The 12,660-nt window shown below is 41.5% G+C and overlaps 1 protein-coding gene across 2 annotated transcripts in view; it reads right to left on the bottom strand.

Annotated features, from left to right (window-relative positions):
- The window catches only part of LOC126457644 (alpha-1,2-mannosyltransferase ALG9), a 152,547-nt gene that overhangs the window by 130,523 nt on the left and 9,364 nt on the right, over window positions 1-12,660 (bottom strand). The window lies entirely within an intron of this gene.

The following is a 12,660-nucleotide window of genomic DNA, read 5'->3' as shown; positions in this document are numbered from 1 at the left end:
GAGAGAGAGATCCTAGAAAACCCAAAACCATCAAAAAGAGACAGTCCAGAATGAATCTTTGATTCCGAAGCAGTGTGTGAAGTGTTCTGAAATTTCCTGGCAGATTAAAATTGTTTGCAGACTGGGTCTCAAACCTGAAACCTTACCTTTCACAAGAGAAATGGCTCAGTCACAACACAGAGGAATCTTTCCAGAATGAATCTTTCAGTGTGCAGTGGAGTTGCATCTTTTTGAAACTTCCTGGCACATTACAGTTGTTATGTCATTTCTCCATAATAACATTTCTTTCAGTAGTGCTAGACACACAAGGTCTGTGGGAGAGCTTCTGTAAATTTTGCAATATGAGAGAGAGAGGTATGACAGAAGTAAAACCAAGCGGACAGGTCATGAGTCATGCCTGTATATCTCAGTTAGCAGAGCACCAGCTGTGAAAGGCATAGTTTTGGGTTCGAGTCTCTGGCAGCACAAAGTTTTAGTCTGCCATACAGTTTCAAAACAGACCACATGATGCTGCTGAGTGAATGATTTGTTCTGGAAACAAACCCCTGCACTGTGGCTTTCCCATTTCTCAGCAACATTCTTCACTGCAGGTGTACTGGTACTATTAGGTACACAAGAAAACTTCTACGAATTTTAGAAAGTAGGAGAGGGGTACTGGTCAAATTAAAGCTGTGGTATTGAGTTATGAGTTGTGCCTTGATAGCTCAGTTAGTGAAGCATTGCCCACAAAGGATAAGGTTCTGGATTCGAGTCCCAGGCCACCACAATGTTTCAATCTGCCATGAAGTCTCAAATACAAATATGGGGAAGAAACAGTCTTGGTTGCAGGGTTGTAAGTATTATTTATTTAACAATGACACATTTCGTCTGATTCAAGCATCTTCAGATTGGGTGATATTAGATAATGTTAGTTTTCAAATAGAAATATGTAGCATACAAAATATCCCATGTGCCTAACACCATCTAACATCAGCCAATCTGATGATTCCTGAATCAGATGAAACATGTCACTGATAAATAAATAACAATTACAACCCTGCAACCAAGACTGCTTGTTTCTTCATCATAAATTACTGGTTGCTGTACCATCCCCACTATGAGATGGAAAAAGTTTTCAAATAGAAATATGTTTTGATTTCTCCTGTTCTATATCAGGCTGTTCCAGCACTACCACATGAAGCAAGAGCATACACAGGCCCCTGTCATCTTGTCACAGCCAGATGCAGCTAGTATATGCTACCTGTAAGGCAGCCCTAATGCATGTGTTCTGCACATGCAAGAGGTGCTTGGCCATCCCTGCCAGCTGGATCTCTGCCAGGGCATCTACAATCACACACACTACAGCCAGACTCTCTCACTACCAGCCCCTCAGTTGCTAGCCCACCCTTTCCCACAGGTGCCCAGCAGCATGTGGGCTGGCAATCACACCTGAACAGCCTGTTCTATAGCATATCACCACAATTGTCTATATTTACATACATGAGTAACTGAATTAGTCATTTGTCTTGTGGCATATAGCAGCTCTATCATCCTGTTGACGGCAACAGTGCATCACTGCATGGTTCTCACATGAGACACCAAGCATGTTGCCAAGCCATCCGAACCTACGAAAACTCCACTTCTGCCCACAAATCATGGAGTTTGCTATTGTCCAAATCACGCATATCTAGCGTGACAGTTTCCCAGAAGCAAACACTAGAAAGAGGTCGTATGACCTCATTAGCACATACAAGTTCATTCATGACTGTGGACTGATACACAAACGATTATGATGCAGTTAGAGAGAAATGGAGTTGATGTATTGTCTTGCTGAAAGTAGATTACCTGTTGGCTGCTGTAAACAAGCAAAGATACACATAATATCAGGAAACAGGTCCTGCCCATTTGCCAGTGAGTTGCTGGTACACATATCAGTGGCCTCATTTCATCTCGTGTAAGTATCCTACACACAAGAACACATCCACTACCTACCTAAACAGTACCATGTTGCCAAGTGAGTGGCAACACCCCACATGTAGTTTTCAACATATCATATCCTGCCATTGATGTCATCCATTGTCTACTGTAGCTCATTAGTCTAGATAACTTTTACCCATGCTTCAAGGGTGCAATAGTGGAGTTCCTGTGGATACACTAATCTCCGTTCCCAGTAACATGTGCTGAGTATAGGTGCAAAAATAAGGTATAAGAAGATGGTGATTCAACATGTCATAGCTGTTCACCAGTTACTGTCACCTATAATTGGATTGGAGAGTGGTTTCCTGCATGATGCCCCATCTATCTGTTGTTAAAATCTGTGACATTCAATGGTGACACCTCTGATCAAAACATTGTTTCTCACAACAAATGAATCTAATAGCACCACCTTTCTCTGAACTGAGATCCTAATGGTACTCGTACAGTCTCAATGGGGACAAGTAGAAAGATAAGTAGAAAGATAAGTAGAAAGATAAGTGCCTCCATGCCCACAGAGGCAGGGTATGACACACATTTGAAACCCACAATTGTTGTGTTGATATTGAACTTGTTCACTCTGGCCTTACTGACACACTGATGACCAGTATCTGGTATGATTACATCTTATTCACAACTGCTCCATTTCCAATGTTAATGGGATGACATTTCTCTCTTTAAACCAATGTTTCTCTATTTGCCTCCCATCAAAAGTAGCCTGAAAGCTAAAATGACTTAATATTTTCACTCTTAGCTTCAATATTTCACATTCTCCTGATAAATACAGAATTGAGGTCAATGTCTACCTTTTTATACTCCATCTAAGTGAAGTGTGTTATTTAGAGAACACAGATCCAAAATAGTCTTTCCCGAAATACCTTGCAAAGTGGGGATGGTAAAGAGGTGTGGTAATATGGAGGCAAGAATAGGGCAGGGAAGTACTAGGAGGTGGAGAGGGAGACAGATGGCTCTCAATGGCAGTGATTGGATTATTAATGGAAATAAAATATGTGGAGGGAGGGGGGGGGGGAGGGAGAGAGAGAGAGAGAGTGGGAGGGAGAGAGAGAGAGAGTGGGAGGGGGAGAGGGAGAGAGAGAGAGAGAGAGAGAGAGAGAGGGGGGGGGGGGCAGGGGGAGAGGGGGAGGGAGGAGGGGAGAGGGAGGGAGTAAGAGCAAAAGAGGATAGGTGTCAGGGGAAGGATAGTCATGAGTATTGGAAGATATTAGTGTGATCTTCAACATCACTTCCCTTAAACTGTATTGTTGGAGACTACTGAACATGAGTTGGGTGCTTTTTTTCCACTAATTCCTCTCCTGTGCCCACCTCTTCATCTCAGAGTAGCACTTGCAACCTACATCCTCAGTTATTTGATTGATGTATTCCAATCTGTGTCTTCCTCACAGTTTTTTTCCCCCTCTACAGCTCCCTCTAGTACCACGGAAGTCATTCCCTGATGTCTTAACAGATGTTCTATCATCCTACCCCTTCTCATTGTCAGTGTTTTCCACATATTCCGTTCCTCTTCAGATCTGTGCAGAACCTCCGTATTCCTTACCTTACCAGTCCACATAATTGTCAACATTCTCCTGTAGCACCACATCTCAAATACTTTGATTCTCTTCTGTTCTGGCTTTGCCACAGTCCATCTTTCACTACCATACAAGGCTGGGCTTCAGACGTACATTCTCTGAAATTTTTTCCTCAAATTACGGTCTCTGTTTGATAGTAGTAGACTTCTCTTGGCCAGGACTGCCCTTTTATCCAGTGCCAGTCTGCTTTTGATGTCCTCTTTGCCCCATCCGTCGTAAGTTATTTTGCTATGTAGGTAGCAGAATTCCTTAACTTCGTCTACTTCATGACCATCAATCCTGATGTTAAGTTTCTTGCTGTTCTCATTCCTGCTACTTCTAATTACTTTTGCCTTTCTTTGATTTACTCTCAATCCAAATTCTGTGCCCATTAGATTGCTCATTCCCTTCAGCAAATCATATAATTCTTCTTCACTTTCACTCAGGGCAGCAATGTCATCAGCAAATCGTATTATTGATATCCTTTCACCTTGAATTTTAATTCACTCCTGAATCTTTCTTTTATTTCCATCATCATCGCTTCTTCAATGTACAGATTGAACAGTAAAGGGGAACCCCCCCCCCCTCCACACACACACACACACACACACATGCTCACGCAACTCACACACAAGTGACTGCAGTCTCTGGCAGGTGAAGCCACACTAGCTTCAGCTGAAAGAGACTGCAGTCATGTGTGTGCGAGTTGTGTTTTGTGTGTGTGTGTGTGTGTGGGGGGGGGGGGGGGGGGCTCTATTTTCGATGTTGGCTGAAAGCTTATTTATTTGTTACTGTCCTTTTGTTGTGCCTGTGTGGGACTCAGCATCTCCCCTATTTTTCTCAGAATTTCGAACAGCCGCCACCATTTTACATTGTCGAACACTTCTTCCAAGTCAACAAATCCTATGAACGTGTCTTTATTTTTCTTTAGTCTTGCTTCCATTATCAACCGCAATGTCAGAATTGCCTCTCTGGTGCCTTCACCTTTCCTAAAGCATAACTGATTGTCATCTAGCACATCTTCAATTTTCTTTTCATTCTTCTGTATATTATTCTTGTCACCAACTTGTATGCATGAGCTGTTAAGCTCATTGGGCAATAAATCTCGCACTTGTCAGCTCTTGCAGTCTTTGGAATTGTGTGGATGATATTTCTCTGAAAGTCAGATGGTATGTCGTCAGACTCATGCATTCCACACACCAACGTGAATAATCGGTCTGTTGCCGCTCCTCCCAATGATTTTAGAAATTCTGATGGAATGTTATTTATCCATTCTGCCTTATTTGATCTTAAGTCCTCCAACGCTCTCTTAAATTATTATTCTAATACTGGATTCCCTGTCTCTTCTAAATAGACTCCTGTTTCTTCTTCTATCACATTAGACAAATCTTCCCCCTCATAGAGGCCTTCAATGTACTCTTTCCACTTATTCACTCTCTTCCCTGAATTTAAAAGTGGAATTCCCATTGCACTCTTACATTGCTTCTAATATCACAGAAGATTGTTTTGACTTTCCAGTATGCAGAGTCGTTCCTTCTAACAATCATATCTTTTTTGATTTCGTCACATTCTTCATGCAGCCATTTTGTCTTAGCTTCACTTTACTTTCTACTTATTTCATTCCCCAGGGACTTGATTTCTGTATTCCTGTACTTCCCTGAACATTTTTGTACTTCCTTCTTTCATTGATCAAACCCTGTGGCTAAGCATGCCTTGGTGCACGGCCAGCACATCTTGGCACAGTGTTACACCGTCTGGGTTATCTGGATACTTCCCACGAACACCAACCTATCTGAACTCTGGAGATGGGAACTTGCTCTTCAATATATCATCTCTTCCCGTTACCCACCAGTCCTCAATCTCCGCTAATTTCAAGTTGCCGCCACTCATACCTCACCTGTCATTCAACATCATCTTTGCCTCTGCACTTCCGCCTCGACTGACATCTCTGCCCAAACTCTTTGTCTTTAAATATGTCTGCTTGTGTCTGTATATGTGTGGATGGATATGTGTGTGTGTGCGAGTGTATACCCATCCTTTTTTCCCCCTAAGGTAAGTCTTTCCTCTCCCGGGATTGGAATGACTCCTTACCCTCTCCCTTAAAACCCACATCCTTTCGTCTTTCCCTCTCCTTCCCTCTTTCCTGATGAGGCAACAGTTTGTTGCGAAAGCTTGAATTTTGTGTGTATGTTTGTGTTTGTTTGTGTGTCTATCGACCTGCCAGCGCTTTCGTTCGGTAAGTCACATCATCTTTGTTTTTAGAAGTATTTCTTCTGTTACACATGGTTTCTTCACAGTTACCTTCTTTGTACCTATAATTTTCTTGCCAACTTCTGTGATTGCCCTTTCTGAAGATGTTCATTCCTCTCCAATTGGGCTGCCTACGGAGCTATTCCTTATTACCATATCTATAGCCTTAGGGAACGTCAAACATGTCCTGTCATCCCTTAGTACCTCTGTATCCCACTTTTTTGTGTATTGATTCTTCTCGATTATCTTTTGAACTTCAGCCTGCTCTTTATAACTACTGCAGTGTGATCTGAGTCTATATCTGCTCCTGGGTATGCCTTACAATCCAATATCTGATGTCGGAATCTCTGCCTGACCATGATGTAATCTAACTGGAATCTTCCTGTATTACCCAGCCTTTTTCAAGTATCCTCCTCCTATTGTGATTATTGAACAGAATATTTGCTATTACTAGCTGAAATTTATTACAGAACTCAAACAGTCCTTCTCCTCTCTCATTCCTTGTCCCAAGCTCATATTCTCCAGTAACCTTTTCTTGTACTCCTTCCCCTACAATTGCACCCTCATGGCTATTAGATTTTCATCTCCCTTTATGTACCATATTACCCTTTCAACCTCCTCATTTACTTTCTTCATCTCTTCAGCTTGTGACATCAGCATCTATACCTGAGGTCATTGTCAGTGTTCGTTTGGTGTCAATTCTGACAATAACAACCCTATCACTGAACTCTTCACTGTAACACACTCTTTGTCCTACCTTTCTATTCATAATGAATCCTTCTCTCGTTATATCATTTCCTGTTGCTTTTGATATTAACCTATACTCATCTGACCAAAAATCCCTGACTTCTTTCCATTTCACTTCACTGTCTCCTACTATATCTAGATTGAGTCTTTGCATTTCCCTTTTCAGATTTTCTACCACATTCAAGCTTCTGAGATTCCACACCCTGACTTGTGGAATGTTATCATTTAATTGATTATTTAACATTTTTCTCGTGGTCACCTCCCCCTTGGCAGTCCCCTCCCAGAGATCTGAATGGGGGACTATTCCTGATTCTTTTGGCAATGGAGAGATCATCATGAGACTTTACCAGTTACAGGCCATATGTCCTGTGGAAATACATTATATGTCTTTAATTCAGTGGTTTCCATTGCCTTCTGCATCCTCATGCATCATTACTGATTCTTCCGCCTTTAGGGGCAGTTTCCCACCCCAAGGACAAGAGAGTGCCCTGAGCCTCTGTTCACTCCTCTGCCGTATCTGATACTGCCTTTGGCAGAATGAGGGTGACTTCTCAAGCCAGAAGCCTTCAGCTGCCAATGCTGATTATTAATCAAAATTTACGCGGGGATGGGTTTCAAAGCACCATGAAAGAGAAGAGAAATGAAATTGCCAGAGTGTAAACTGTGCCGAATGATTCCTATGGACAAACAAATGAGTGAAAAAACTGAAGTCTTCACAGAACAGAAGACACAACCAAAAATTCATAGGGCCTGTTCTGTATTTGACCCTCCCCTCACATTTCACACACTTTCTGTTCTTCCTATATATTCTCATGGTCTTCTGTTCATTATCTGACATTTGCCATTGTTTTCACAACTTCTCAGTCATACTCCTCTCACAATATTATTATATTCTCATCTTAAGATATGCTCTTCACAACCAACTGGCATGCACAATTGTAGTCATAACGTTTTAATATTGTTTGTCAGTAATTTGCATCATTTTACAATTACACAAGATCTGACAGCCTAATACGTGGAAAATACAAGACATACTGAAATGTTACAAGCCATCTGGCTTGCCTTCTTCCGTTCATAAACTAACATTATCTGCTCCTTGTCACAACTGGAAATTGCGGGACACATGATTCTCACCACTTTATTTAACTCTGACTGCTGTACTTGATACTGAGTACGGTATTTGTTAAAAAATTGCAGGGGTTGTCTGTCTGAACTAATGTCGCTTCAGCTGAGGCACACAGCACCGGGAATAAAGATGCACTCCGCTTGCCACTCAGAGAATTAAGTCTCTTACACGGGTGGCACAACCACTCGAGCGAGGGTTGTGGGACTCTCGTGTCACTCAAAGGAGGACAGGATGTTTGTTGTTATGGCATATGGTACTGTCTGGTGCCTGGCTACAGGTTTTGAATCTTGAGGGCTGGCTCACCACCTGATAACATCTGGAGAGTCCTTACTATTCTTGACGAGACGTGGCTTGCTGCTGTGGTAACAGGACCTGGTGGAGCTCCCATTTTGTTTGCTTGGCACGTTGGAAATTCTGAGTTGTATAAACAATGTTCTGATTTGTCTATCAACTCTTGACATCAGGTGGGAATTTCTGCAACAAACTTTGAGACCTTATTGGCCCTCTACTTGACATACACGGAGATGATAAAAGTCATGGAATAGTGATACGGACACACACAGATGGCGGTAGTACCACATTCACAAGGTATGAAAGGGCAGTGCAATGGCAGAGCTGTCATTTGCACTCAAATGATTCATATGAAAAGGTTTCCAATGTGATTATGACCATATAATGGGAATAAACAGACTTTGAACATGGAATGGTAGTTGGAACTTGAGGCATGGGACATTCCATTTCGGAAATCGTTATGAAATTCAGTATTTGGAGATCCATAATTTCAAAAGTGTGTTGGGAATACCAAATTTCAGGCATTAACTCTCAACATAGACAACACAGGGGCCGGCATTCATCACTCAATGACTGAGAGCAGTAGCATGTGCGACGCACTGACAATGCTAACAGACAAGCAACACCATCGCAGTAACTGCAGAGATCAGTGTGAGACACATGACAAACATATCCGTTATGACAGTGTGGTGAAATTAGACACTGATGGTCTATGGTCGCCGATGACCGATGCGAGTGCCTTTGCTAACAGTGCAACATCACCTGCAGAACTTCTATTGGGCTTGTGGCCATATCGGAAGGACCCTAGAGGACTGGAAAACCATGACCTGCTCATATGAGTCCTGATTACAGTTGGTAAGCGCTGATGGTAGGGTTCAAGAGTGGTGCAGACTCCGCAATGCCATGAATCTAAGTTGTCAGCAAAGTACTGTCAAGTTGGTGGTGGCTCCATAATGGTGTGGGCTGTGTTTAAATGAAATGGACTTGGTCCTCCAGTCATCTAAACTGATCACTGACTGGAAATGGTTTTGTTTTGCTATTCGGAGACTATTTGCAGCCATTCATGGACTTCACGTTTGCAAATGACGATGGAATTTTTATCGATGCACCATCTCACTGTGCCTGAACCACAATTGTTCCCAATTGGTTTGAAGAACAGTCTGGTCAATTTGAGTGAATGATTTGGCCACCCATTGAAAATTTATCAGACTTAACTAAAAGGTCAGTTCATGCACGAAATCCTGTGCCAGTAATGATTCCGCAGTTATGGACAGCTATAGAGGGAGCCTCCCCCCCCCCCCCCCCCCAACTAACCCTGGACCTTACTGTTGGTGGGGAGGCTTGTGTGCCTCAATGACACAGATAGTCATGCTGTAGGTGCAACCACAACAGAGAGGTATTGTTGGGAGGCCACACAAACATGTGGTTCCTAAAGAGGGACAGCAGCCTTTTCAGTATGTGCAGGGGGCAACATCAACCCAAAAGGACTTGCTGTGCTGGTACGGCTGACAGCAATGGGAAACTACGGTTGTAATTTTTCCCGAGGGCTTGCAGCTCTACTGTATGGTTAAATGATGATGGCATCCTCTTGGGTAAATGTGAAGTGTGGAATGTCAGATCCCTTACTTGCCCAGGTAGGCTAGAAAATTTTAAAAGGGAAACAAATAGGTTTAAGTTAAATATAGTGGGAGTTAGTGAAATTCAGAGGCAGGAGGAATAGATCTCCTGGTCAGGTGAATACAGAGTTATAAATACAAAATCAAATAGGGGTAATGCACGAGTAGCTCTAATAGTGAATAAAAAAGTAGGTACTCAGGTAAGCTACTATGAACAGCATAGTGAATGCGTTATTGTAACTAAGACAGACACAAAGCCCACACCCACCACAGTAGTACAAGTTTATATGCCAACTAGCTCCGCAGATGATGAAGAGACTGAAGAAATATAAGATAAAATAAATTATTCACATAGTAAAGGAAAACAAAAATTTAATAGTCATGGGGGACTGGAATTTGATAGCTGGAAAAGGAAAAGTAGGAAAAATAGTAGGTGAATATGGACTGGAGAAATGGTTTGAAAGAGGAAGCTGCCTGGTAGAATTTTGCACAGAGCACAACTTAATCATAGCCAACACTTGGTTTAAGTATCATGAGAGAAGGTTGTATATGTGAAAGAGGCCTGGAGACACTGGAAGGTTTCAGATATATTATAGAATGGTAAGACAGAGATTTAGGAACCAGGTTTTAAATTGTAAGACATTTCCAGTGGCAGATGTGGTCTCTGACCACAATTTATTGGTTATGAACAGTAGATCAGGGGTGGGCAAATAGCGGCCCGCAGGCCCCATGTGGCCCGCGGAGGGGTTTTATGTGGCCCGCCAAGACATTTACAAAAATCATAGGAAAAACAAAATTTCCCTTCCCCGCGCGACTAACAAAATCCACGAGCGTCTGCGCTACTTGGTAGTGCGTACTACCGACAGATGTCTCTACAGTCACGCAACGAACCTAGCTGCATGTGGGTACGGTGGATTATGGGAGCACTACCATCAGCCACCACGGGCACGGAAAAAAGCACTGTGCATCCTGCTACTAGCGCAAATTTATGCTCCACGCGGTGGCTGATGGGAGCGCTGTATTTCCCCTGCGCCGAGTGAACAGTACGACGTTCAGAGCAATTTCTTCTTTTTTGGGTGGTTTACTTGTGTTTTGTCTGTGTAGCAGTACAATGTAATTTTTTTTTACTTCAGTGCAATCATGACTCCTAAGAAGAAGCGTAAGGTCAGTGATAAGTGCCGTCTGTTTAATGAAAACTGGACGACCAAATATTTCTTTATTGATACAGGAAATAAAGCCGCATGCTTACTATGCCATGATACAGTTGCCATATTCAAGGAGTACAATCTGAAATGACATCACAAAACAAAACACAGTGACTTTGGCTGCAAACTTTCAGATTAAGAACGAAAAATAAAAGCAGCGGAGTTCATGAAACACTTGAAGAAGCAACAAGCGTTATTTACGAAGCAAACACCGCTTCAAAAATAGTGCTACAGATGCAAGTTTCATGGTCGCCTATAACCTTGTTAAATGAAACAAACCTTTTTCGGATAGGGTTTTCACTGGCAATGGATGAAAGACAGATATTGAAGATACTGCACAAGTACTCATCTTTATCCGTGGAATTAATGAACATTTCGTCATCACCGAGAAATTACTTGGTATAGTATCCATGAAAGATAGAACCACTGGTAAGGACTTGTTAGAATGTGTTGTTAACTGTGTGGAAACAAGTGGCTTATCCTGGAACAAAATGGTAATCATTACAACAGATGGGGCCAGAGCTTTCTCTGAGAAAAATATAGGTATGGTGAAACTTTTAAAAAACAAGTTCCAAGCCGAAGACACAGACAGCGATATTTTGGATTTTCATTGTGTTTTACATCAGGAAAGCCTCTGCAAGACTGCACTAGACTTAAAGCATGTGGTAGATCCTGTTGTTGGTGTTGTGAACACAATCAGAGCAAGGGCACCCCATCACAGACAGTTCAAATCTCTTCTTGAGGTGGGGGCAGAACATGAAGATGTAATTTACCATAACAGTGTGAGGTGGTTGAGCTTGGGCAAAGTATTAAAAAATTCTGGGCATTACAGGATGAAAATATTTTATTTCTGGACACTAAGGAGATATCTCATGATTTTGTTGCAAAAATAGGATGTGAAGAGTGGAGATATGAGATGATGTTTGCAGCTGATATTTTTGAAAAACTGAATGAGCTGAATGTGACATTGCAGGGAAAGGGGTTGTTTGCTCATGCAATGTGGACATATGTCGAAGCATTTAAAACAAAACTAGGTCTGTTTGCAAGGCAAGCAAATGAAGGCAAATTTTGTCATTTCCCTTTACTAGGGAAACAGAAAGCACCTGGAAGTGTTTCAGCTAAGATTAGGGATTATCTGCAGCGTTTAGAGGCTGAGTTTACTACAAGATTTCAGGATTTTAAGAAAATTGATCCTCAATTTAATGTTTTATCGTATCCCATCACTGCTGATATTGACACTGCATCACAGAGGCTGCAACTTGAACTGATTGACATGCAGGCAGATCATGCAGTGAAAGAAATGTTTAGTGCTGTAATTTTAGTTGACTTTTATAAATCTTTGTCAGCTGAAAGATTTCCATGTAACAAGAAATTTGCAGGCAAAATGTTCTCCAAATTTGGATCAACGTATATTTATGAACAAAGTTTTTCTTGCTTGAAAATCAACAAGAGCAAACACCGAACTTGTTTAACAGACAGTAATTTGCAGGTTGTGATGAGAATATCAACTAGCAGTCTGACTCCTGATTTAAAAAAAAAATTGTGATAGGATGCATTTGTCCCGTTAAACTTGTTTTAAAATTTAATGTACTTGGAGATGATACTAAATTAGCAAAATAAATGAAATTGAACACAAATATCTTATTTGAGGATGTCAGAAGGAAAGAGGTACAAGTGACTTTAGTCTTACCAAAATTATAAGAAGTATACTTATACCCCTTTGCTTCTCACTCTTTCATTTATATCTAATGATTTTTATGATACCTATTATGAAATGTAAAGCTAACTAATCAATGCATTTTAACGCTTTCACTGCTACACCCGAAATTGCAACTCGTTGCGTGATATGTGATCAGAAATAGAGAAAACTTGCATTTTCATAAAAATTTTGGGAATACTGCACG

This window comes from Schistocerca serialis, chromosome 2, assembly GCF_023864345.2.
Source record: "Schistocerca serialis cubense isolate TAMUIC-IGC-003099 chromosome 2, iqSchSeri2.2, whole genome shotgun sequence".
Taxonomy (NCBI): domain Eukaryota; kingdom Metazoa; phylum Arthropoda; class Insecta; order Orthoptera; family Acrididae; genus Schistocerca; species Schistocerca serialis.
Note: the sequence above shows the minus strand (reverse complement) of the source record. Positions and strands in the feature narration are given on the sequence as shown.